The 27,414-nt window shown below is 33.4% G+C and overlaps 2 protein-coding genes across 5 annotated transcripts in view; one reads left to right on the top strand and one right to left on the bottom strand.

The window, feature by feature from the left end:
* The window catches only part of LOC129746986 (substance-P receptor-like), a 191,941-nt gene that overhangs the window by 2,488 nt on the left and 162,039 nt on the right, over positions 1–27,414 (top strand). The gene's annotated exons all lie outside the window — the stretch shown is intronic.
* LOC129746985 (proton-associated sugar transporter A-like) overlaps positions 1–27,414 on the bottom strand; it is a 54,550-nt gene that overhangs the window by 23,394 nt on the left and 3,742 nt on the right. For 2 of the 4 annotated variants that reach the window (XM_055740986.1, XM_055740988.1), the window contains exon 1: positions 14,927–15,332. The exons of the other annotated variants lie outside the window; for them this stretch is intronic. The gene's annotated coding sequence lies outside the window, so the exon portion shown is untranslated. Of the gene's footprint in view, positions 1–14,926; positions 15,333–27,414 lie in introns of those variants that run through there. 4 annotated transcript variants of the gene reach the window in all.

Genomic DNA, 27,414 nt, shown 5'->3' with positions numbered 1-27,414 from the left:
GAAACATAATTTCGTTTCATTAGTAGGCTTTTGGAATTGATAAACAATTTATTTTATTTTCTATGGTCGATGGAAGCGAAAAGTTATTAAGTAAAATTCGTATGATTTGTCAAAAGTTGGGTGAAATTTCAGTTGCATCCCACTTGCACTAGTGGAAATCCATCACCTAAATTCGGCACCGCTTCCATCGCCTGTTGAACGTAGAAATTGAAGAACACTATTTAAAAAAAGCAAGCTCTACTATTTAGTGTAGACATGTCAAAAATGTAAACATGCCAAAACAATGAAAAATCCTATCAGGATTTCTTACAGGTTTGTTTCAGGAGATTTTTTCTAATATATTATTTTTTAAATTACTTAAATCTTAAAATTTCTTTGTATGTAGTTCTACATCATAATAAATGTTTGAGCCTGTATTTACTTTAAATTTCAAATTCTCAACTTTGATTTGAGAAATAGAATAAAAGTTTGCTGACTCCACAATTAATGAAGACTGTGTTCTTAGTAAAGAACACATTTTTATCGTATAGAAATCTCAACTCAAAAATAAATAAACAGTAGGGGAGATGGGGGCATAATGGCCACCTTAAGGAAAACGCTTATTTAACCATAGAGAACAGCTGTAATATGTGAATTACATCATTGTTTCGTGTTCAGACACTCAAATAGTCTATTGCCTAATTGGATGAAACTTGAAAAAGTAGATAAAAACGTTTAAAAATGCATTTTAAAATTTTTTGCCGAAAGCTTAAAACCAGTCGCTGTAGAGGCATAATGAGAAACCTCCCGAGGCAATATGAGCAACATTAATGAAGGCATAATGAGCTATTTCTGCCGGGAATTCTAGCAGCAAACTCGACTCGATGAAGTCAACTGAGTAATAGTGCTACAGCTTGACTTGTATCGTCTGACGATTTGGCCTATTGGTAAGATGTCGGAGAGGTAATCAATCAGCTCGAGTTCGATTCCTGGTCGAGGTGATTTTTTTTTTTCATTTATCATTCATGATCATGATTGCACTAAACGGTAAGGCGTAGATTCATCAAACAAAGCAATAACAAAATAATCTAGGTCTGTTTGTAGAATTCAAAGAATTAACACATGCTCATACATTATGTTTCTGGTGTTTTGTTTGACGGATGATGCTTTGATGCTATTAGCCGTATAATGTAACAATAAAAAATATCAATCATGAATGGTATGTGCAGAAAAAAAATCCCCTCAAACAGGAATCGAACTCAAGTCTACTGATTACCTCTCCGACACCTTACCAATAGGCCAAATCTACAGACGAAACAAGCCAAGCTGTAGCTCTATTATTCAGTTGACTTCATCGAGTTGAATTCGCTGCTAGATTCCCCGGTGAAAATGATCGTAATGCCTTTATTGAAAGTGCTCTGTTCGCCTCTAGTGAACAAATTAAAGTAAAAACGCGTTTTAAAATTGATTGAAGTGAAAAATCAAAAATTTTATGATGATGAAAATTCAGAAACAGTGTAGATCATGTTGCAGTGCGTACATTTCAGATCAAGATGATTTAAAGGTCATAAAAGTCTATTTGGTGGTGCTCAAAAATTATAATATTTTCGTCACTTGAGAACCTAGCTGGTTATTATTTAATATTTCTGTAAAGATGAGAAGGATATTTCTTTTTTGGTGAAAAATTAATACTATGGATAGTACGCAGCAAATCCTTATGAAAATTTGTTTAAGAAAATACGTACTTATGTAGAAATAAGGAGTGCTCATTATGCCCTGGGTGCTCGTTATGCCCTCATCTTCCCTATAAGGTTCAAAAAACCAATATGCATAAATTGAAGACGCATTTGGAATATAATTTAAAAAAAAAACCCTAAATCTTGAGCAATCAGAATGGTTAAAAGTTTTTTAAGTGACTTTCCATCTTTCAAAAAGCATTCACTATTTTTTTAGTATTTTCCAAAGATTAAAATACTGGTTAGGTTCGTAAACAAGGCCGGATTAAAGAGGGGGCAAAAGGGGCAATTGGCCCGGGCCCCCGGCTCAAAGAGGTCCCCATGAAATACTATCTAGATTACTTTCTGTTTTAAAAAAAAATAAGGAGGCCCCTAGAGTAAGCAGTGAAGGAGCTCTCTCACATTTTGCGAGCTGAGAATATCAAAATCTTCTGGACAAAACCGAATTCGAAAAAAAAAATGAAGAATATGAGGCCAAACACCTCAAATTTTCATTTTTTATCGAAACATATCAGTTTCGACATTCTGTATAGAATTGGTAAAATAAAGAAAAAACATCTCCTTATTTTCATTACATTCAAACGTCTTGCACAACAATAATGTTTGTTGTTACGTTAAGTTTCCAAGTTATGGTTCACTGCACTAAAATAGCAGCCAATTTCGCTTTAAGATAAAAATTTCAGAATTTTACCCGGGCAGTATCCGGGTTTTAATCTCGTATTTTAACTTTTCACATTTCAATCATTTATTATTGAAAATTTCATTGGTTTATAAATTCTAAACCCTTTTCACTCCCTTTTTTCGAAAGTAAAATATTTTTTTACACTGACAAAATTTTATAATCTACTGAAGTGAATATCCTCAATTCAGCATATCATTTTTCAAATGATTATTCTCAAATTATGATAAAAACGATCTGATAGTTGAGTTGCTAGTATCATTGAGTGATTTTCTTAATATGATTATTTCTATGAACTTAGTCTTATCTTTTTCCAGATTCGAGTCTTGTGTTGTTTCCTCAGTTACTGAAGTTCAGTTTCATAATTTTTCTGAATTTGAATATTTCAGGATCTTTGATTAAGGTACTAAACTCATTTGGATTCCTTATCTGAATTTTTTCCAATGATAACTGATTCTGTGTTTTAAACATTTAATTTCTATTCTTTTTTTTTCAACCGATCATTTTTGAACTAAAACCCCTTTGGCTTTGAGGGCATCGAATGTAACTTTTGTCACATTTAAAATAACAATTTGATAAAAAAAATCTGATGAGGATCATATTCAAAAACATCTTATGAAAAGGTTTTTTTTTGTGTTTCAAAGACATAGAATTAATTCACATTTGGTGCAATTTCTGCTTTTGCTCTGATTGTAACTTAATTAAATTCATATTTTGTTTCTCAAAACTTGATTTGAAATTATAATTTAAATTTAAGACACTGAATTTTGGTTCTTAATATAACGTGATTTCAAGTTTTGAATTCTTAAACTCTTGTATCTGTATCTCTTTGGAATGTGGATTTAATTATTTTGTTTATTTATTTTTTAAATTTTGTTTTCTATGTTCAAATCTGATGATTCTTCCTAATTGTCTTTAGATAAATATTTTTCGAATAAGCACAAACCAAACACTCAATGATGATATGAAAATCATATAAAATATCTATCCGGTCATTTTTTTGAATTAGAGAATTTTAGATGGTGATAAGGGTTTTAAAAAAATGAAAACAACTTTTTTTTTCAGAGCTTTAATTTCTGAAAAAAATTCTAAACTCTTCCGCAATGTTTGCACGTGATAAATTAACTTTTTTTTTTGAAAATACCCAAAACTAAAGCTTAGTTCTTTTAGAAATGGGACACTATCATTTTCTAATAGCTTATTTACTAGTAATCGGACATACACATTTTTGACAGTATTTTGCTGCCTGTGATATTTAAGATGTAAGAGAAAAAGAAAAAAAATATTTTGCACAGTTTCTTTCAAAATCATTCATTATCAAATCGATAGCTAACAAAACCATTGATTATTCAAAGAATTACTGTGTGTGAGTGGTGGAAAAGTATGCAAACACAATCAAAAATGTCCACAAAGTTCAAATCAAGCATTGGAATGAAGTACATGATCGGCAACTACGGTTAAGGGTCATCAGTGAAGTCAAGTCTCACACCTGCATTTTTAATATTGAATAAGCAAAAAACTAAGTGTAGATCGCTGAAACATCCAAAAATATTTTCTCCGATAGGCTGAAAGTGTTGCCTAGTTACGAGTCATTCAAACCTTACTTCAATCAATAAATTTTTTATTTTTCCAGAGCTCGTAAGCTGTATAGCCGGTACCGAGGTTATGTGATGATTTCTGATGAACTACAAAACTTATGAAAAACCCCTAACTTTGCCTATTTTAAACAACTTCCAGCGTTTGAATTCTGTACCATGTCTGCTCGTGGCAAGGTCCCTAGCATATAATAGTATGTATTTGCTGGTTTTTGTAGAAAATATTATGATTTGTCAAGATTTCGCTTCTGTGAAAAAAAAAAAACAAAATTTTCAAAAACAAAAACTTTGGTTTTCGCTTTTTTTTAAAGCCCGAAAAGAGTAATCTTGTATATACCCTTCGCAACCTACGATCTATACTAACCAATTATAATTTAAGTTCAATCTCATGATGGTTTTACTTCGTTATTGTCAGATTTTGCCAGCAGAAATTCCACTAAAAACGCAATAAAGGGGCCCAAAAAAAATCATGTTTTGATAATTTCGAAACAGCTGTATCCACTAAATTGCCCGCAGTTTCTTTTAAAAGAGAAGCATTGGACCAAAAAGTAGTAGAAATCGAAGGAAGAGGATGCAGCCACTTAAAATACAGATTAAACGAAGTATAAGTTTAAAAAACTAATCCATGACTGAAAAAAGTATGCGCCGGCCGATAGTACCTCCTGGAGTAAAGTAAGAAAAATTCTTACAAAAAACGATAAATATTTTTTTTTCAAATTTTTTCATGAATTATCATAAGATTTTCTTCATTTCCTTCATACAGAGAGTTTCGATCAAACGAATGGTTTTTGAGATACACGCATTCGTAACTGTCCCATTTCTAAAAGAACTAAGCTTTATTCTCTACTCAGACAACATGGCTATTTGTATACTGAAGTATAATGAACTCATCTCTAATTTTTTTGAACGTTTAAAAAACGTTAAGTTTTACATTTTCTGGGATAGCATTTGAACAAAAAAAATCGAATTCTAGGGGCCCCCCGAGAAAGATTGCCCCGGGCCCCCCGATGGCTTAATCCGGCTCTGTTCGTAAAATATATATCGGTTAGGTATTTTAGATTTACCGGTGCTAATATTAACCTTAAAATTTCTTCGATTGAATATTTATGCAGTTGAACATTCTGAGGAGTTTCAAGATAAAGACAAAAGCGATCATTTCAATTTCCTTCTAAATATTTCTTCAATTTTAATGCCCCTCATGTTCTTGAGGCGATTATTTACAACCAGAAGTCAAATGCATGAAAAAAATCAAACATTGGTCTCTCGTCTATCAAAGATTTCAGTTGTTGAATTTCATTTCGGCGCACTTTATTGAAAAATCGGATGATTTTCAAAACGAATAGCCACTTATCGGAAGGACATCAGATCATTTGTCACTTCTAGGGCATTTATCAAAAAGAGAATGAATTCCAGAATTTTGGATTAAGGTCAAATTTGAGCATGATTACTGCAAAATAGTTTTTTGAAGGAACGATGATCTTTAACCTTAAGTAGATGATGATATGCACAAAATTTCTTCCACATACATGGAAATTTATTGGAAAATTTGAAAAAATATGGCAAATTTAAACAAAATCTATGCATTTTTTCAAAACAAAATGAAAAATAACTTGAAATATTATTTTTAAATTGTATCCAAGCATTTAAAAACTGTTGTTTATTTTTCAATTTACTCTCAATCCTTAGGGAAGAATAAAGATACTTGATCCCTTTTTGTTCATTTCCATCATATAATTTTAGGAAAAAATTGCAGATCGCCGTATTTGGCATTTTCTGACAGTCTGCAATTTCTAGTTTACACGCTGCAAAAGTTTAATCGATACATGAACCCGTGGATGAACTTTAATCGTTTTCGAGGGACTAAAAAAATTGTGATGTTTTGAAAGTTAGAGTAGACTTGATCCTTTAATCATGCTTCCCTGAGCTTTGGCAAAAATCATGCAAAATCTAAAGATAAAAGTTCCATTGACTATTTTGGCCATATTTGTTTTAATTCAACAGTTCATAAGCGTCAGACCAAAATAATTTTCAAAGTTTATCTACTACCCTGTTTTTATTGCATACTCAAAGGCGCAATTTTCTAATTTTTAGATAAAAGCACTTTTTTGAATCTTTTTCATCAGAAAATTATTGGATAAATATAAGTCATTGAACAAATATTTATAATTGCGAGCTGATCAATGATCAATTCAGAAGAAAAATATATCTTTTTGGATTCGGTGGATCAAGTGACCCCAAAACATATATTTTAGAAAACTTTTTCTTAAAAAAATTTAGTGTTTACTGTTGCTTTAAAAATATGGCATTGAGAAGTTGACATTTTACTTTAACAATTGACATATTGGAATAAAGGTTTCTAACATAGTTTTTTCATGTGGAAAACATTTAAAAGTGATAAAAAATATCATCAAATCACATTTCGTTTGTTTTTGCAAACAAAGTGCAATAACTCAATAAACATATATATTTTTAAAATCTATCGAGATAACAGGTTTGTTGTTTTTATTTATATGGCAAATTTTTCTAAAACATTTTAATTCTGTAAGACAATTCAGATTTAAGATATAGCTGAGGAATATAGTATCCCCAAGGATCAGGTATTTTCATTCTGTCCTAAGTTTTTGTTGATTGTGTGGCTTTTCCAACATTACTTTTAAAACTTTTATTTAAAAAATTTGCCTGGTTTGTAATTATATATTTTAAAAATATATATTTGGCCTGTTCGACCAAATACCTCAGTCAACTATTCAGCTCAACGGTTTTGGATGGTATTCGACGCTGAATATTCGATACATCTCTAGTTTTTTTTTTCAAAAAGGCAAATGCCAAAACTTACACAAAAAAAACTGTTTACACTCTCTTAATTATGTATTCAAAACATTTGAAAAAAAATTACAATAATATTTTTTCTGGGAGCTAGCGGAGCTGTCAAACATTGAAGGCGATTTACTCGAATCAGTGATTCGAGGACAATTTATTTAAACAGTTCCAGAATGGGACAGAATCAACGAAAACCATCACACTGGATTCAGTGATGGTGATATTATTAATATTATTTCAAACGAAATGATTACTTTTTATCCTGTAAAGGAACAATCAACTAAACCGAACAGCCTCTTTGATATAATTTTGCAAAAGAATGCTGGTTCAGAAATTCGTTCGTAAAGATTCTCTAGAACTTCTTCAATTAATTTTGGTTTGTCTAAATGAAGAACAATAAGTAAAATTTAAAAGACCAGGTGCTCTACATGCGGATGGAGAGACCAATTTACGGCCTGAAAATGTATTTGTTTAGAGAACAATTTCAAGTGGATATTGTGAAACTTGAAAAGTTTGTCCAGTTGTATTGGGATTATATTTAAAAAGGTGGTATCAAACTCCTCTTCCTACTAGTGCACCGATTAACGATCTTATATTTATAAACAACCAAAAAAACTACGATGATGAAGAGTTAAGTCTAAAAACGTCGAAAAAATTCGAAAAACATTGATGGTTTTTGTCAGAGCTCTACATCTGTCTGGCTTTCTTGATGAGCAAGTTGGTGCAGTTTTGAAGCAAAAAAGAGGTCCTAAATCTGCTGAAGAAGAGCAGTGGAGAAAGTATTATGAGACTTAAAAGATTTTCCTTCAAAAACTCATAGGAAGATTTCGTTACCGAGAAATCTTTGGTATTTTTTTTTAGTATTGAAACTTGAATCCCGTTTTTTTTTTTGGGAAACAGAGTTTCGGGAGTCGAGAAGTGCTTACAAAGCAGCTAAAATTTAATGCCATTGTATTGATGATCTAGCAGAACGTACCCTAGGAATAGCAGGTTTTGAACTATTTAACAAGTTAGTTTTTTTTAAATATTTTTAACTTTCATTGTTCACTTCCTTAATTTAAGAATAATACTAGCTGTTATGTTTTTTTTTTTCTCTTTTTACCATTATTGTTCAGTTTCCTTATAGTAAAATTATAATTTCCTAAATTAAGCATAAACATGTTTTTTAAGAAATTAAATCATCAGTTGATTTTTGAACATTTGAATAAACAACATGCAAATTTGTGTTTCGTGAAAATTCAGATCTTTTCGTGGTCTTGGTTTTCAAATAGCATAACATACACTTTCTGGACGATTAGAATAAAAATCGATCGATAAAATAAAAAAAAATAGGAAAAAAACCCATGCAAAAATAACTTGTGAAACCAAATATGGAATTTTCTTTTTTTTATGTAAAGTTTGTAATCTAAACAAAATTTAAAAAATATAAAACTCATATGTTTAGTATAATTTCTATGAATTAAAATTTTATTAGATCGAAATTAAAAAAAAGGTTTTTTTTTCAAAAATTGACCCAGTGCAACCTTCAAACATATTTTTTCTGAGTCACCGCCTTACACCGCTACCATTTGGAGGTTGAGCCCCCAGAATTTCAGATATAAGGCAATTTTGGGCAACCCTACTGGATACCTGAACGTGAAAGAAAAACGAAATCTGACAATACAGTGAACGAAATAAGAATAGAACCACTATGTGTTTTGCTTGTTAAAATATGAATGATTGAAAATCACCAAAATTTTGTTCTATAAAATATTTTGAATTGTTTAACGGATAAATAAAGCATAAGTTTACTTTTTTTGGACGTTGCAATTGGCGTTGAGGACCAAAACTATGGAAAAAGGGTGCGAAATAAGGATAGCACCACTTGTGTTTTTCAACATAAACAAGATTATTTCTAAAAATTTACCGTGTAAAAGTGAATAATGATGCTTCTACGAATTATTTGAAGTGATAACTGTATTTTAAGAAGTTTTCTAGGATTTCAAAGATTTTCAAAGGTATTAAAAGGGGGTTTTAAGAGATGCTCATCAAAAAATGTCCATATGAGCTATAAGCTATATGTTGCTTTCAAATTCAGCTTTCTCAGGTACTAAGGGAACATCCATAAATGACGTAGCATTTGAGGGGGAGGGAGGAGTTTGACTTTGTGTGACGATGTGTGACGAGAGGGGGGGTAGGGGTTCAAGTAAAGCTACGTAGCTTTAATTAAATATCTAAAAAAAATATCAAAATTGAGCAAAACTATGCCTAATTCAATCTAGTCTGAACATATAGCTTTTGGCTCCTACTGCCCGACTGTTTTCAAGCGTATCAAGGAGCATACATGCAAGAAATGCAATATATATTTTGCTTCAAATGTTCTCCAAAAGGAGCATAGCAAAATTCACAAGGCCCCAGCCTCGAATAGAAAGATTCGTCCAATGAGAATTGTAGGCAAAAGAGGACACGAAGTGCTGGTCATCGTTGAGGACGATAGAGAGTGAGTGGAGGCAGTTGACAATTATTCCAGCCGAACAGACGATGGAGGAAAGCTGCCCAACGATTTCATTGGAATCCCGAATGGAGATAATTTGGACCGACGCAACTGATTGAATACTTACTAGCTATCTTGTTTGTTGAAAGGTAGCTTGATTTTTTTTGACTGATTGATAAGCTTTTTTAAACTTCCATTTTTAACTTCTTTCCCTTTTTTGTATTATTCTTGCAAAATGCTGATAATAAAAGTAAAATTTAAAAACAGATTTTTAAAAATGGGGGGGGGGGGTTTATTAAAGCTACGTTATTATCTAGGGGGGGTCTATGACTTTGTGACGAAATGCTACGACGGGGGAGGGGGGGTATAAAAACTCGTTAAAAAAAGCTACGTCATTTATGGATGTTCCCTAAGTGTTTTTTTTTTTGAGCACTTAATAACTGACTTGCCGCCTTTTCCCCGAAGCGTGTTTTTTTTTTTATTTCTTCGTCTTTGAATAACTATCAAATAGATGATTGTAGCTGAAAATTGTCTGAGAGTCACGTTTGTGTCACCTTACAAACTTTCCAATATTATAAGTTTTTGAAGAAACAGTTGTGAAACAAGAGAGTTTTAGCGGAAACGGAAAATAGTTATGACATGTCAAAACAATTAAAATAGTTATAATCGTATAGTAAAGAGTCGATTATACAGCATTGAAAAGCCTTTCAATGAATGAAGATTTTAGTGAGTGTTACCGTGAAACAAAGAAGGTTTTTATCAGTATTTACGTGAAACAACCATCTTAAATGAAAACTGAATCCCTAACAGCCCTGAAATGCAAATATAGAAACTAGAGATGTATCGAATAGCGGTATTCGGCCGTTTGAGTTTTTCAACTATTCGGTCAATTCTTAAGCAGTTATTTCAATGCTTTTTATTGCTCCCATATTAATGCTTTAAGTCGATTTTTTTTTCAAACTAGATGATATTATCCGATGATGTATTACAAGATATTTTTTGATTAAGTAGGGGTCTTTCTGATTTTTAAAATGTCACCAATAACTGAAAACACATCAGATGACAGGTCGCATCAAGGACGTTTATCACCAAAGAAATTATGTTCCTGTGAAATCTGGAAAAAAAACATGTCGAAACAGGTGTCAAGCTATTTGGAATTGCTTCTCTGATATTGAATTAGATGAAGGTCGAATTTTAGTAAGATATCTATAAAATAGTTGAACTTTAACCTTAAGCAAACCATACTTTCAACCACACGTATCCAGACGGTCAGGCATTCAGAACGATTTTTGAAAAAAAAAAAATTAGAAAAGGCAAAATTTATGTATATTGAGAAATATTTGAAACATTGAACACAATACCTTAAAAAATTTAAAGAGGAATTTTAGATTTTTATTTGATTTAGCAAATAATCTGAATAAACCCGAGCAAAACTCGGGAAGTATTAAACAATATCTGAACATCCCGGCCAGATTTGACTTATCTGGATTCGTGGCTGGATTTATGGGCATGTCTGAATATTTTCAGAAAATCTAGCCTATTCGGCCGAATACTTAGCTCAACTATTCGGTGAGCTGAATATTCGGCTTAGCGGTTTTTCGGCGATTTTCGGCCGATCGAATATTCGGTAGATCTCTAATATAAACATTGAGTTACATGGAATGCGATTTTCTATTGTAAAGATACATAATCGAAAACCATTGAATCTTTAGCAGTACTGAATTTTACACGTCACGCCACAGAGCACAAGAGAGCCTGGAGTTTCCCTAGAGGGAGAAAGAGCCGCCGCCAGGAATATATTCGATTACTTTATAAACTTTGTGACATTTCTCGCCACCTGGTGCAAGGACTAATGCAAGAATGCCGCTAAAAGACCGAGCTGGTCAGTTATTGACCGATCGAACAGATCAGCTCAAACGATGGACTGAGCACTTCGAACAACTCTTCCGAGTCACGAATAGCGATGGCCAACAGAACCCGCAGCTCGAAGCGCCAACAGTAAAGGCAGAAACACAATACAGCGTCGGTCGTCGCGTCACGTCAGCGGTCAACGCTGTCGATAAGTAGGGGGAAGTGTTCCTAAATGCGCATGTTAGGTAATATGCGCATACAGCCGATTGACGATATGGCTAGAGATTCATCATATCTAATCAGTGCAGTTTGAGGGTAGTACGCTTTTAACACATGGCATGAAAAAATTAAATTGTTATATAAAGTCGAAAAAATTTAAAAATTCAAACAAGATTTTTGTCAGTTTTGATATAATATATTGAATTTTAATTATCGTGCGTACAGATTCTGTGAACAAAAATTTTAATGGTTTTTTCTTTCTTATTCATCTGGAAATCGGAAATTCAACAAATTGAAGCTTTTGGCAAAGTTGTAGATGATAAGATATTGGAATACGAGACAGGTTCTGAATGCCCATATCAAGGCAGGTTAAATGCCTATATCAAGAAAAATAGATTACTCTTATAAATTTTTTACTTCCTATCATTTAAACATTAAAACTACGCTCAAATCATGATCTTACAGCGAAAAAAGAAGAACTTCATACTGATCCGATAAAAATACAATATGAACAAAATATTACCATGAAATATGGCCATATGGTATACTTAACTATGTTTCATGCAAAAGAACTAGTGATGTAAAAAATTTCACCAAAATTTCAGCCTTGACGTATGCCTAACATCCGTTTCTACCATTTTCAATTAAATAATTTCAAAATATTGCGAGTGTAAATGAAATATAGCTTAAAACATAAATATGCGCATTTAGCCCGCCGGTTTCGGAAATCGGCTATTTTGACTTCTTTTACTATAAAATTATTTTCACAAAAACTGTAAGAGATTTTAACAGAAAAATTGCTCTTACGTATAGAAAACAGATGTCCGCTCATGTGCGTATAGTTTTCAGGCTCCTATCTATCGGAATATGGGAGAAAATGAGTGTTTTCCTTAATATGCGCATATTACCTGCCTCTCCCCTACTAAAACGCGGACGCGACGCACCCGACGATTTTTGCATCACAATTCAGCGTCAAGAGACATCTAAGATCTAAGATGTCTCTTGACGCTGAATTGTGATGCAAAAATCGTCGGGTGCGTCGCGTCCGCGTTTTAGTACTTATCGACAGCGTTGACCGCTGACGTGACGCGACGACCGACGCTGTATTGTGTTTCTGCCTTAAGTCGCATAAATGGCGTCAACTCGGAAGCGCCCTCGCTGGCTGAAATAGAAGCGGCAATCAAAGACATGAAGTCCAACAAAGCGCCTCAGATCGATTGCCTTTTTGCTAAGATCCTCAAAGCCGACCCTGCCTTGTCTGCACAAATGTTGCACCGTCTATTCGTTAACATTTGGGATTCCGCAACATTCTCGGCCGACTGGAAGCAAAGTATCTTCGTAAATTTTTTTAAAAATTTCGAAAAAGCATTCGACTGACTTAAACATGAAAACATCTGGGCGGCTCTAAGGCGACGAGGAGTCCCAGAGAAACTAGTCCATTTTATCGAAGCACAGTACGAGGTCACAATACGAGGCATTTTCGTGCAAGGTCTTGCACGATGGTGTCTTGTCCGAACCAATCCCGGTAACTGCTGGAGTGAGACAAGGATGTATCTTATCACCGCTACTTTTTCTCATCGTAATGAATGAGATTCTGACTGGATCGATCGACTGTGCACCGAACCGAGGATTGCCGTGGAATCCTTCAACGATGGAGCAATTGAACGACCTTGACCTGGCTGACGATATTGTTTTGCTCGCCCAAACACAACCGGATATGCAGAGCAAATTCGACGACCTCACCGAAAGCACAGAGAACAGACGTACAAGCTATCTCACGCAACTTGTGTAAAATTTCCTACGAACATTTTAACCAATTTTTCCTTTTTGGCTTAACCACCAGATGTCTCCAAATACACCAAAGAGAATTGTGAAAATTTGATTTGTAACTTTTGAACGGCGCAATAGATGGCACTGTTTTAAGTCAAGTTTCAACGTATTTTTTGGGTGTCAGCATTTGAAATTTTACACACTTTTTTAAAGATTTTTTGTTCGAGCTTGTACGTCTGTTCTCTGTGCCGAAAGTTCCAAGGCAGCAGGTCTCAAAGTCAATGTCGGAAAGACAAAGTCGATGGAGATCAACACAGCAAAACCCTCCAGTTTCATGGTAGCTGTTGAGCAACAAGTTGAGAAAATGAAGTGCTTCCAGTATTTTGTGTAGCCAGATTACGCCTGATGGTGATACCAAAAAAGACATCGAAACCCGGATCAGAAAAGCCCGATTTGCGTTTGCGAGTCTCCAAAACATCTGGCGTTCACGCCAGATCTCTCAACGAACGAAAATCCGAATCTTCAACTCAAACGTCAAATCCGTATTGCTGTACGGGTGCGATACTTGGTGCACATATGCGATGACTACGCGAAAACTGCAAGTTTTTGTGAACGTCATCCGCGCTTGGCGGCCTGGCAACTGGATCTCAAACGTGGAACTTCATAGCCGGTGCTATCAAAAGACACTAGAAATCGAGATTCGGGAACGTAAGTGGAGATGGATTGAGCACATGCTGCGAAAGGATGAAAACGAGAATTGTAGAGAGGCACTAGAATGGAATCCAGAAGAACATCGAAGAAGAGGCAGATACAGAAACTCGTGGCGGCGAAGTCTAGCCGCTGAAATTCGGACAGTTGACGAGAACCTTGGCTGGCAGCAAGTGAAGACGCTGGCTCCGGATCGCCAGCAGTGGGAATTTTTTATCTCAGCCCTATGTGTCGGTGAAACGGCACCAGACCCTTAGGTAGGTAAGTTTTTAATGAAGGTTGGTAGGAAAAAGTCGAAACAAGTAGAAATGGATTGAAAATTGATCAGCTGTCTCTTTCCAATCACCTTTGATCCTACCAGGTCGAAACGAATCCTAGTTGGATTTATTATGACTAGTTTTGATCGATTTCCACTTGCTCCCATGAACATCGACGTGAGTGGTATCGACCAAAACATTGGCGTATTGAACAAAAGCTTGCTGGTAAAAATCGGTATGAACCTGTTTCCACCTTTGATTGAACGGAGCTGTTGATGATTTTTTTATTAGGTAGTTTTAACCGAGAATTCCATTCCTTGCTCTTAATTTCCGTCTTTACGGATTATTTTGCTACTTCTGACTCTGGGACTCTCGTATGACTCTCGTAGAAATTTACAAGGGACATTGTGTTGTGTTGGAGAACGTATGTTATTTTACAGAAGTAATGTCTTCACAGAGGGTTCACTGGGCTCACTTCGAATTTTTTTTTCCATAACAGCTTCCACTATTCATATTACCATCTGTTGAACTTAGCTACATTATTTTAACATCCAATGTTATATTAACAATTTCCTTTTGAATAAGGTGAAAAATATACATTACAAGCCAGTTCGTTATGAATATATTTGAATTATTCATCCCCTTTACATTGTTCGTGTTGCATTGGTAAATTTCACAGTGTTTAACCTGTGCTGTTCTGAATGTTTTATTATTTTTATTGATTTCATTGAAATTTTTTAGCATATTCCAACAATTTTCCAAATTGTTTTTCTTTTCACTTTGACGGCAGACAATACGATTATATAATTCACGACATTTATACGAAATTCTCTACTCACTATTCACCCGTATCACTACTGAACACCTACTGTCGATCAACTCTGAAGCAAGGTCAAGACTTTATAGGTTCAGTTGTGAATGAATTTTGCAAATCACTCAGCCAAATATCCTTAATTAAGGGCTATTTTCAGTCACATCACTTTTCCAAACCGTAATAAACCGGTCAATTTTCACAAATTGATTTTTAATTCACCGATCGTCTGCTGTTCCCCGCGCAAATGCTCAACAAATCCAAACTTGAACGCACGCTTATCAACTGTAGATTTGAGAAGTCCCGTGTCCCAGGGATATGATTTTTGTTTTGTTTCTGATTCCCGCTTCCACCGATGAAGATCGGTCTTCTGTTCCGACGATTCGAGCAACCGTTAAGAATTCTACTATCAGACATGTCCTCCGCTGGACAGTGTTGGAGCTGGACTGATCAGACACCGAGGAGCACTTCGGAATCTCGTTCGATTATTCTTGAGAACTCTACTGGATGGCCCTAAATGCTGATTAGTAGTCCCCATCCCAGCCAGGTTCAACAATGTGTGATTACCTCCATCTTCCGCTGCCAGCTGTAGTAATTAGCCGAACAGACAGACATAGTGTACACATGTTAAATCGAAATAAGTAGCACACATAAAGCTCTACAGATAGCGACCATTCGAAAACATTTCCACTTGAAATGATCCTCGAAAAAAAAAAAACTATCAATCGCTGTGGGGGATTGGTTCTTTCTAAGTACTGAATATATGTGACCAATCCTCTCAACAATTTTTTTGTCGGTTATCGGCACACCCGGTCATTCGGATGGCATCAACCGGAACTGGTAATCTGTCTTTGCAACCGAACGAATGAACGGGAGCCGAATAAGTTACTTAACCGGTGGAGTTGAGAGAATGCAAAAATTATTTGTCGATCTGTAGCGAAATGCCACTGCTAGGATTAAATATTTTTTTCCAGTGGTGCTTAATCTTAAATAACATTTTAAGTTTAAAGTTTAAAAACACTTGGGAAGTCTAGTAAATCAGTCGGTGTCACTTGTACAATGTAAGAAATTAAAGAATCGTCATAGGGTTAGGGATTGTGGAAGTTAAAATTCTTTGAATACCGCCAAAGCATGCAACATTTGATGCAACATTTGTATACCACAACCCTTATTTAATTTTTATATTAATATAATATGATAAAGTTATCATTTATTGATAACAAAATGATGATGACAAAATTTCTCACATCGTGAGGTAGTTTCACAAAGTTTTTGATTCTCATAGAAAATTTAAAAAATCGAATAATATATGTACAAATTTTTACATTTTTCGATGCTGCAAAAAACTATACCCAGTTTGAAGGATTGGCTTGATGATATCTCCTTCAAACTTTATATTGCTTCTATTATCCAATTCCAACACTGTTGGTGTAAAAATATTTTTCGAACTATCACAAAATTATTTCCAATAAATATTTTTATAGTTCAGTTACCAGTCAGGGGTAATAAGCATCAAAATGCAAATCAAGGATTCACTTTTTAAATCTCATTCCCATATGCTGGAATATGATTTTTTTCCATCGCTTGTTTGTTCGTTTGAAAATGTCATCCATCAAAACATTGATTTTTATGATTTCAACAAGAAGAATTTTTCGTAGTATTTGTTACCCCTAGATGTATGCAGCATCATCATGCCGATTCTTTGAAAACATTTTTGACAAAGAATGTAAGATTAATTTCGAACAAACCCAAAAATTACTGCAATTGGTGCTTTATGCGTTATGACATCTGTTATGAACTGAATGCATGATGTGTAGATGTATGTGTTGTTTGGATAAATGAGTCAATCACTTTCACAGCTGTTTTAAGATTTATAACCTGTTTAGTTTTAGGAATCTGCGGAAGATATTCCGCACTCGTGTATGTACCTTTTTTTTACCAATCTTACCTTTCACCCAATCTTACCTTTTAATCAATCTTATCTCAACACGTTCAAACCTTACTGATTTGAAATAAATTTAAAAATCATAATCAGAATCATCAATTAACGATGTAATGAAATAATATAACTAAGCACAGCCTGCTTATTGTGAAAGTCCCGACCCACAATTTCTCCCGGAAACCGGATTGCATCGAATGTACAAAAGGGAAACTAAATATATCAACAGTTCAGTTTCTACCGGAAAATGAAAATGCTCACAGTAATCCACGATAATTCGTCCCACAACTTTTCTCGATATCGTCTTTGGAACACTCCAATAGTGTCCAACGTATTCTCGAAATCCTTAGAATACTGATACACTTATTTAAAAAAAAAAGACTAACACATCGTTTACCATTTGGAACCCAAATTTTATTCAGCTAAGAGAAAAATTGTACTGATTAGGTTTTTTTTTTAATTAATAAGAATTTGAAACCTACTTTACGCATTTTTAAGCATTTTAGAGAGGTATTCGAAAAGCTTTTAAAAACCAGAATTTACAGCTTTCCAAACGAAAATAAAGTTTTTTCTATCTTCAATATGGGTTTAAATCTGGATTAAGCATGCCAACAACGATCTGCGAATTTCTTGATTCTGAAATTGGAAAAAAGGATGCCGAAAAATCGTGGGTGGTTTATTTGTAGACCTTAAGCAGGCCTTCCACACTCTTAATCATAGTAAATTGTTAAAAAAAAATTGAGTTTTATGGCACAAGAGGCCTAGCCAACGATATTATACGAAGCTTCTTGGCTAACAGGAAGCAATTTGTCATCTTACGTGAGGCAAAGAGAGCTTGAAAGCTGGTGTCCCAAAAGGCTGCAATATAGCACCTTTACTGTTTTTACTATACATACTTAAAAAATTACCGCTGCTTGGTATACCTTGTCTATTTGCTGATAATTTACCCTTATTTTATCATGAACAGGGTTGCCCAGACAACCATTTGGTGGGTATTTCGAATTTGCAACGCAAATATACGTGCAAATATAAGTGAAAACATATCGTATATAATGTAGCAAAACCAGTATATACGTATCATTTTGGAGGGCATATAGGTACATTAGCAAACATATTCTTGATTTTATTAAATTACGATCGTATTAAATTACGATTTGCACGACTTGTAATGCGCATCATTTACGACTACCCTGATTCTTTTTGGAATATACTATGACAATTTAAATCATCATATATAGATGATTGAGGTTGTAATATACGACATTTTTCGTAACAATATGGAAAGTTTGACGACTTATTTGGTCGTCTTTTGCGACTTGAGTGCAAGGCTCTCATTTTCCGTCAGTTTAATAAAAATAAGATTATTATTTTTTTGTACTTTAAACCAATTGGTTTATTCATCCCCAAAAATAATAAAAACAATATTATTTCAAAGAAATGCGTTTTTTGCTGTCAAATTCAAGTTTATATCGTACAAATTTATCATTTGCCTGATTGCTGATTTTTTTCAACGTTCATGAAGTTATTGTTAGTACCTGGATTTGATCCCCTGACGATACGATCTGCAGCTCATGATGGTTCCTCGAAGCTATCTGGAATATATAAATTCAAGAGGATTTGCTTCAAAGTCATTCAACCAAAAGCAAATCTTATATTTCTATAACTCAAATCTTTTAAATCGTAGAACACGTCATCGATGATCTAAAAATAGATCAGCATTTTGGAGCCTCCTTGAATTCGAGTCTAATCATCGATGTCGTATTATCAAAAGAGAGCTTATTTTCTTTCTGCTAAGATCTAACACCTGGTTGTTATACTAATATAAACCGCATTTCATGTTAAAAAAATCTTAATTTCGAATAATTTTATGCATAGTGCGACAAAATCTGTCAATCATGGCTGATCATCGTCCCAGACAACCATTTGGTGGGTATTTCGAATTTGCAACACAAATATACGTGCAAATATACGTGTAAACATATCGCATATAATGCAGCACAACCAGTATATACAAGACTGCCCCAAATTTGTATGGGAAATTCAAAACCTGTGAAATGTTATACGCTGCAGGCTGAAATTGATCCTGGGCCTAGTACCAGATCTCATGCCAAATTTGGGCCAGATCGGACCACGGGAAGGTGTCGCTCAACGAGCCTGAAGTTTGTATGGGATTTTGAAACATTTTGTTCGAGAGGAACATGAAAAACCAGTATTTCTTTAATAACTTTTGTCTCCTTCGACCGATTTCTTCAAAAATGGGTTTACTTGAAGCCTTAACTATGACAAATATTTCATCAGAAGGTTGCATTTCAATTAAAGTTAAGAGAAAAAAAGTTATTAAGCTTCAAAAATTGGCTAGCTTTTTTAAGGGTGACATTCATCACTGTTTTAATGAGGCGACTAAATGTCCGACCAGAACACTCAATGTGAAATGCATGCCGTTTCGTCAAATAATGACCGATTTTAACCATTGTTGTTGCGATCGATTGCAATTTTTAATGTGTTTTAATATTTGAGTTTGGATGATATTCACTTGATAGTTCGGAAAGAAGTAATGGCGGAAAAAATCTTGACAATTAAAAAAAAATTGCATAACCACAGGGGCTTAGGAACATGACTGGACGATTTGTGAAGCCAATAAAAAAAAACCAGTTTTTCATCTATAACTTTGGTTCCCGCCGGCCGATATCTTTCAAAAACAATTTTTCTAAAAGCTTAAATTATGAAAAATATTTCATCCGAAGACTGCATTTCGATAAGAGTTAAGAAAAAAAAAGTTATTAGGCTTCAAAAATAAGCTAACCTTTTTACGGTGGTATTCATTACATATTATTACAGCGACTAAAGCTCTTGATGAAAAACTGGTCTTTCATGTTTCTTCCGAGCAAAATGTCTCGAAATCGCATACAAACTTCAGGCTCGTTGAGCGACCCCTTCCCGTGATCCGATCTGGCCCAAATTTGGCATGAGATCTTGTACTAGGACTAGAATCAATTTAAGCCTGCAGCGCATAACATTTAACAGGTTTTGAATTTCCCATACAAATTTAGGGCAGTCATTGTACATATTTCCGCCTTTGGGGAGGGTTTTTGTTTCATTTTTCTACCAAACTCAGGATAATTTTTTTTCTCAAAAAATCTATTCAGAATGGTTGTTACTCTCAGACCCAAACGCCAACAATTTTTTTTTAGATCGAAAAACACATGGACCAACGCTTTATGATGCCAATCAAATGATAATTTTTCGAAAAAAGGTCCTTTTACATTTTTCTCACGTTTTTATTATATTAGCTGTAGCTTACTTTTGATAGAGAATGAAGGTGAATCTTTTTATTGGAATCACAAATCGTCCAGTCATGTTCTTAAGCCCCTGTGTTTATGCAATTTTTTTTAAATTGTCAAGAATTTTTCCGCCCTTACTTCTTTCCGAACTATCAAGTGAATATCTTCCAAACTCAAAATATTAGAAATTGCAATCGAACGCAACAACAATGGTTAAAATCGGTCATTATTTGACGAAACGGCATGCATTTCACATTGAATGTTCTGGTAGGACATTTAGTCGCCTCATTAAAACAGTGATGAATGTCACCCTTATAAAAGTTAGCCAATTTTTGAAGCTTAATAACTTTTTTCTCTTAACTTTAATTGAAATGCAACCTTCTGATGAAATGTTTGTCATAGTTAAGGCTTCAAGTAAACCCATTTTTGAAGAAATCGGTCGAAGGAGACAAAAGTTATTTCAAGAAATGCTGGTTTTTCATGTTCCTTTCGAACAAAATGTCTCAAAATCCCATACAAACTTCAGGCTCGTTGAGCGACCCCTTCCCGTGGTCCGATCTGGCCCAAATTTGGCATGAGATCTGGTACTAGGCCCAGGATCAATTTCAGCCTGCAGCGTATAACTTTTTCAAAAGTCGGGTCATTTGGGGCAGTCTAGTATATTCGTATTATTTTTTAGTCCATATAGGTACATTAGCACACAATTTCTTGATTTGGATTGTAATAAAATCATGCAATGTATTCAAATACGATAAAGAATATGCATGGGCCGCACATTGTAGGTACAGATATACGAAAATAAATTTTAATAGCATTATATACGATATAGTCTGTAAAATAAAATACGACTTCTGGTTGTCTGTGTGGTCGGCTCTTCTCAAACAACAAAGAGCCGGGAGAAACAACACTTATATAATTTTCTTATTCTTACCGATTTCTTTGCGATCCTCAATGTTTTAAGCCAAATTTTTGACGAAAGAGTTATGTACGATTATAAATTTCCCAAATAAATAATCATAAATTTGGAATTTTCACGAAGCTATAAGATTTTTATCTTTGTTAAGATCAATTATCAGCCTCATTACTTTGTGAACGTTAATGCTTCTATTACTTTATTTACTGATTAAATTTAAGAGTCATCAAAATTAAGAAAATCTGACTGTGAGTTACTCAATTTTACGAGACAATTGCATATGTTTCTTTGAAATTGAATCTTCTACGGAACCGAGCCTGCGTATGGTTTTTGTGCCAGTTTTAAATTCTCTAAAGAACATTTTCCATTAAGCAGCTGTGTCGAAGATCGTAACTTCGTATCTTTTTAGGCAAAAAAGTTAATAGCTGATGATTAGGGCATGTCCTTTTACATTGAAGAACAATCAATTCATTTGACATCACAGCTGGTGCCTCGCAAAGTATTGCATGATAAGTAGTCATGCAATACCTTGTTAGGCACCCAGCAGTGGTGTCAATTGAATTTCTTGTTTTTCAATGCCATAAGACATGCCCCCATTCATCACCTTATAACTTGTTTATCTAATAAAATTCAAAATTACGGTCTTGGACAAACTTGTTCACCGGAATTTCCCTAAAACATATAGGTATTAAAGTTGGCACAAAGTCTATTAGCAGGCTCGGTTTCAGGAATAGAACTCAGACCCCAGGATTTGAGAAATTTAAAAGTGACCCCAAATCGACTCAGTTTACTGTTCAGCCCATTCGTAAATTATTTCAAGTGGTGGAAAAGCAACCTAACTCAAAGAGAGTGCTCTATTTTCAAATGACTGCTCTCATAGAGTAAAATTCAATCCACAATGTAACAAAAACATGACGAAGTGATTCCAGAACAGAAATTCATTTGCTTCTCTCAGGCAATATCAGCGGGATTACAGCATTTGATGATCGCAGTGGTTGCTGTACACGGTAATCAGCAAACTGTGGTCTCATGAATCACCTAGATTCTGTTCTTTTTTTCCAAATTTCATTAAATGTAGCAAAACATCTTCTGTTTAAGCATTATTTCAACAAAAATAAAATGAAACGAGTAATAAATTGAACATTAATTGCAAATCAAATACAATCTCAGCACATATTTTCAAACTTAACGACACGCTTCTACGAGTACCTGTAGTTTAATCTTTTGGAATTCAATCCAGACTATCTCTAAATAGCTTGTTGTAAGCACCCGCTTGCTAAGTCCTGAAAAGCATACAATTGGAAGAGAAACTTCGAAAACAACTATTGCAGTATTTGTTTATCAGGTGACTACAAGTGAGGTGAGCTAGTTTCCTTTTCTAGAGTGGAAATGACTAATGAGGTTAACGAAAAATATCTGCTTTCAAATGGAACAGCATTTAACACTGCAAACGGAAAAGTAGAGTGTATTTTAATAAAAAAGTTTTATTTTAATTACCTACCGTCAAGATGTTTCAAATAATCTTAAATATTTCATCTACGGTTTGAAAAAGTGAAAAGTGTGACTGAAAACTGACTGTGTGTGACTGAAATGATCAATCAGGACTACATCCTCCAGCTCGAATTCAAACGTGTTCATCCGTCACGTAAATCACTACTACTAGTATATGTAGCCTTTTCGATATTGACATCGATATCATTCTGGGTCGATGTGCTCGTGTAATCGTGTCATAGTGATGGAACAACTTTTTACTTTTGTTCATTCATTTATTTAAGAATGATAAAGATGAATTTCTTTTAATATTTTTGTTAATGCACGCTAAGTTTAAACACTCATAAAATATTACATAGCCACACAGTTGAATTAAGTACAAACATACCCAATTTGAGCTATAATTTATTTTTATTTTTTTGTTTTGTTTCCAATATTATTTTATTTAATTGATAACCACAACTGTATCCACCACAAAAACAACTCATGACAAAAATCTTTTCATGTATAATAGAAACACTCTAATTGAGGCGTAAGATTTGTCCTTTTATTTTTATCATTTCACATTCTCCACAAATCTCACTTCAAGATTCTTGTCTAATAAATTATTAAAATTCAAGCTCTTCAGGGCATCATACTAAAAAAATATACAAATCCATTGCACCAAATATATAAGAAAAAATATCCTGTTAAAGCTTTAATCAAAAGCATCTAAAAGATTAAAATACTTTGTTCAATTTGTAGAAAGTAGACCTATCCCTGTTTTTCTAAAGTTTGTTCTTGTTCTCATATCGTGAAATGAAAACTCCTGTCTTAAAAAATTATTTTTAAAATTACATTTTTGAATTTAAGAGCAAATTTTCCCAAAAAAGGATCAAGGCAGCAATGAATGATAAATATTTTTAACAGAACATTCCAATTTCAGAATAATTACTTAAAAAACCAATTTTGGACCGCTTTGGGAAGTAACTATGCTATTTTCTGAATTAAAAAAGTACACGTTACTATTTTTAACTGCTTTATTTGTTCATTACGAAGATCAAGGCTTTTTCTATCGAAACATATCGTCGTTTGTTGTAATATAACAAGATTCAAGCCTAAAAACTCGTTTTTTCGATTATTACTCTGGTCGGTATTTTGGACCACCATGGTTCTATTTTCAACCACCATCTGGACCTATTTTGGACCACCCTTAAGGGGCGGGTAGGGTCTAACGGGTGAAAAAAAACACCATTTTCACGATTTTTTTCTAGAGCTATTGTTTAAACAAATGTATTCAAATTTTTTGCATTATACAAAGCATTGTTGAAAGAACATTTAGTAATTTTTTCGTAGAAAAATATTGAAAAATGAGCCGGTGACGGAGCACTTTCGAGGATGCCTTTTAGAAAACAGGATTTGCGGTGGACACTGTATCTCAGCACAGAATCATCTGAAGTCAAAAAATCAGAGCAAAATATTTTTAATAGATGTTTTTCTGGACCCCAACGTTTTTATTTAACTTAAATTTTTTTAAATGAAATTTTTGTGGCTGTTTGAAGAAAAAACTACGATTTTTCACGAAAAAATCCGCTATTTTTCACCTGTAAAATCTCCTCAAAGTAAAAAAAATCAAAAAAGAAAAACGTTGGGGTCTGGTATTTTATATGTAGAAAATATGTTCCAAATTTGAAAAGAATCGGATAAGTAGTTTTCAAATGACGATGTCCACGGACTTTAAAAATGTGCTTTCGAGAAAAACGCGTTTGAAGTTTCTGCTCTTGCTTTCTTGCAGTATTAGATAGGAGGAGATAAAGGCCTATAACTTCTACAGTTTTGCTTCAATTGACTTGAAAATTTGACACAACATTCTTGAAATGTTTTACAATAAGAAAATAAAAAAATAAAAAATTCGATTTTTTGAAAGTGTTAGACCCTACCACCCCCCCCCCCCCCTTAAGCTAAATAAGTTTTTTTTCTAAATTTTGCTATATTTACGACAGCGATTGATGCGCAATTATGCGAATAATTCAGTTAATATTTTCCTTTGTTTTTTTTCTTGTACTTAGTCATGTTTGGTTTGTTCACGTTAATTCATTCCTGAACTAATTTTCTTCAACTTTTCTCTAGCCTCTATTAAGATACACTTGTTTGTTGAATATTTCTTACTACAACCTTTTTTTCAAAAACTTTTCATGCTTTAAAACAATAATTTAAGAAAAGATTAGAGTAAAAACAGAAAAACTCCTCTGTTATATAGTGTGTTTCAAATGTTTTTAAAATTCCGACAGCACACGGCAATCTCGACGAAATTTGTTCTGCAGTGTTAAATACTGGCCAGTTGGCTTATCATTAGCCTGACATCATCAACTCCGTGACATCAATTGATGCATTTTTACTTCCAAAACCTAAGTGGATTTGGTTTGGTTTCAGTTCTGTAGGATAGGTACATAGAATCCAAAAAAGATTAAAGTATGCGATAATTATTCGATCTTTTAACCATCTAAAAGTATTTTTTTATTTTCAAAAGTTCAGTTTTATTTTTGAGACAATTATTCTTTTACAAAAAAAAAATCATTGGAGTAGATTTTTTTAAACGTTTTTTTCTTCAAAAATTGTATAGCCAGGGGGGCTGAAAAACTAAATTTTTAATTTCTTTTTCTCTTGAAATTTTTACATATTTTAACAATTTCTTCTCAGTTTTTAAACATACTAAGACTATCCCATAGCCATAGTTGAATATATTTGTTGTTAAAATTGTTCTACTATTAATTGAGATATTTCAACTGTTACAAAAATTCCCCCCTTTATAGGGTTTATGTTTCGTCTCTTCTACCTGACCAAGTACCTATTTTTTTTTCTCGAAAATCAACCCTGAATGGTTGTAACTTTGAGACCAAACTGTCAATGTTTTTAAGCTTCTTTAAGCTTTAGCTTTTGACAACTGCTTATCAAACAGTTGCCATTAATATGGTTTAACGTGGTTTAAAGCAAAAAAAGTAAGTTAAAACAGTGATTGACTTGGTTTTATGTCGATTGGATTAAACCCCGTTTTAAAGCGATAATTAATAAAATAATGCCAAAATTCCAAATTTATTTTTAATAAGCGTTTGAAATAGTATTCAAAATTCTTTTCATATCGTCGTACAATGTACGTAGGTTCATTAACATTTAACAGCAAGTATAATACTCAGGATATGTTGAGTGGTCCAAAATAAGTCCCTAAGGAATTTGGTAGGACCTATTTTCTACATGGGTCAAATTGCTATCAAAACAAGTTTTCTTGGTTCTTCGAGCTTGCAAACTAGTTTTCAAGTGTTTTTTTCATAACTGTGAACATATTTGTAGTTGTTAAAATCATCGCAGCTATGCAGAAAACTTTTTGAAAGTTGACTCTAGTAATGACACGTCCTCCTGAAATGGGCTTGATCCGGCCCAACTGTGAAAATTCAAAACTTTATTTTCAATTTTCTCTCTTTTGCCATGTTATTTGAATAGAATGTTTGATATGATTAGAATCATAAGAAGTAGCTTTTACTATATTTGTTCAAAATTTTCATGATAAAAATAATTTATGAGGGAAATGTTGGAAAAAAGCTGAAAGGTGGTCCAAAATATGTACCCGGTCCAAAATAAGTCCGTTACCCTATGGGATCTAAATGTTTCTTTGAAGAGATTTAATCAACTTACTTCGTGTATTTCGTCCAAAGCTATGATGGCTAGCATCTTTCAAATGCTAAAACCATCAGCCCATAAAAATGTACTATGTATGCCGTGACCTCAATTCGATTTCATGACCGCTGTCTTATTTTTGAATCAAAATATCAACTTCCAAAACGCATATTATGAACTCATCATAATCTCGTAACATATTTGAAACAATCCTTCAAACAAATTACTCTCATTGTTTGGAAAAAATTTCCCCAGGGTCGAAGTTGTAAAACATTCAATGTTTTTTTCATAGTTTTTTTTTAATATTTAATTCTCTACTCTAAATATCAAAACCAATTTTTCAAGCATGCCTAAGAGCTTTCCGGATACAGTTGTCCACTATCATGAATTCAGAACGTTCATCAGAGCTTTTGGCTCTTGAAAACATCATCTCAGATTTCAAGAGAAGAAAAGAACCTCTTATAAAGATCAACTTTTCTAGAAAATGTGACAAATTAGGAAAACACGATATTGCAGTTAGCTTGCAGATTATTTTTAATTAATATACCCTTAATGATAATTGTGCGCAGAATCCGTCCATGAAAAGGGGTTAGGTTCAATACACAATAAGAAAGGAAATTTAATTTATTTCTTAAAACATTTTCTAACTCATGATATCATACAAACTCGAAAAAACAATGAACTTAACATTGACACGAATGCTTAAACGTTGGTAAAGTTTCACAGTTAAAAAAATTAAAATTAAAAGTATACTTAATTGATACGATTTAAAATAAATCAGAATCAGAGTTACAAATCAATGCAATTTCAAAGTTCCAATGCAAGTTATTAATTAATAATTCAAAATTTTGATTCTTATTTTCTAAACTAGATATTTTTAGACAATATTTTTGGAATACCTAAAACGAATGCGAATTAAAATTTCGAATTGAATCAGAACTTAAAGCTTTGGGCAGAAAAATCAGTGCAAGGAAACAGTATGCATGAAACATAACACCAAATTTTTAAGGAAAATTGAATCCGAATAATAAAATAATTTTCTGATCAGATTTCTAGTTAACTATGATTCAATTTTAGGCAAAATGATATAAATTGTTATTTATGAACCATATTAGTTTATATTTTCTTTCTTATTTTCAATTCAAGAGTTGATTAAAAAATTCCTGTTTTTATCATAAATTTGAAATAATATTCAATCACGATTTGAAAAATTAATTTTTTATAAGGAAAAAATATCCATT

The sequence above is a fragment of the Uranotaenia lowii genome, chromosome 2 (genome assembly GCF_029784155.1).
Source record: "Uranotaenia lowii strain MFRU-FL chromosome 2, ASM2978415v1, whole genome shotgun sequence".
Classification (NCBI taxonomy): Eukaryota; Metazoa; Arthropoda; class Insecta; order Diptera; family Culicidae; genus Uranotaenia; species Uranotaenia lowii.
Note: the sequence above shows the minus strand (reverse complement) of the source record. Positions and strands in the feature narration are given on the sequence as shown.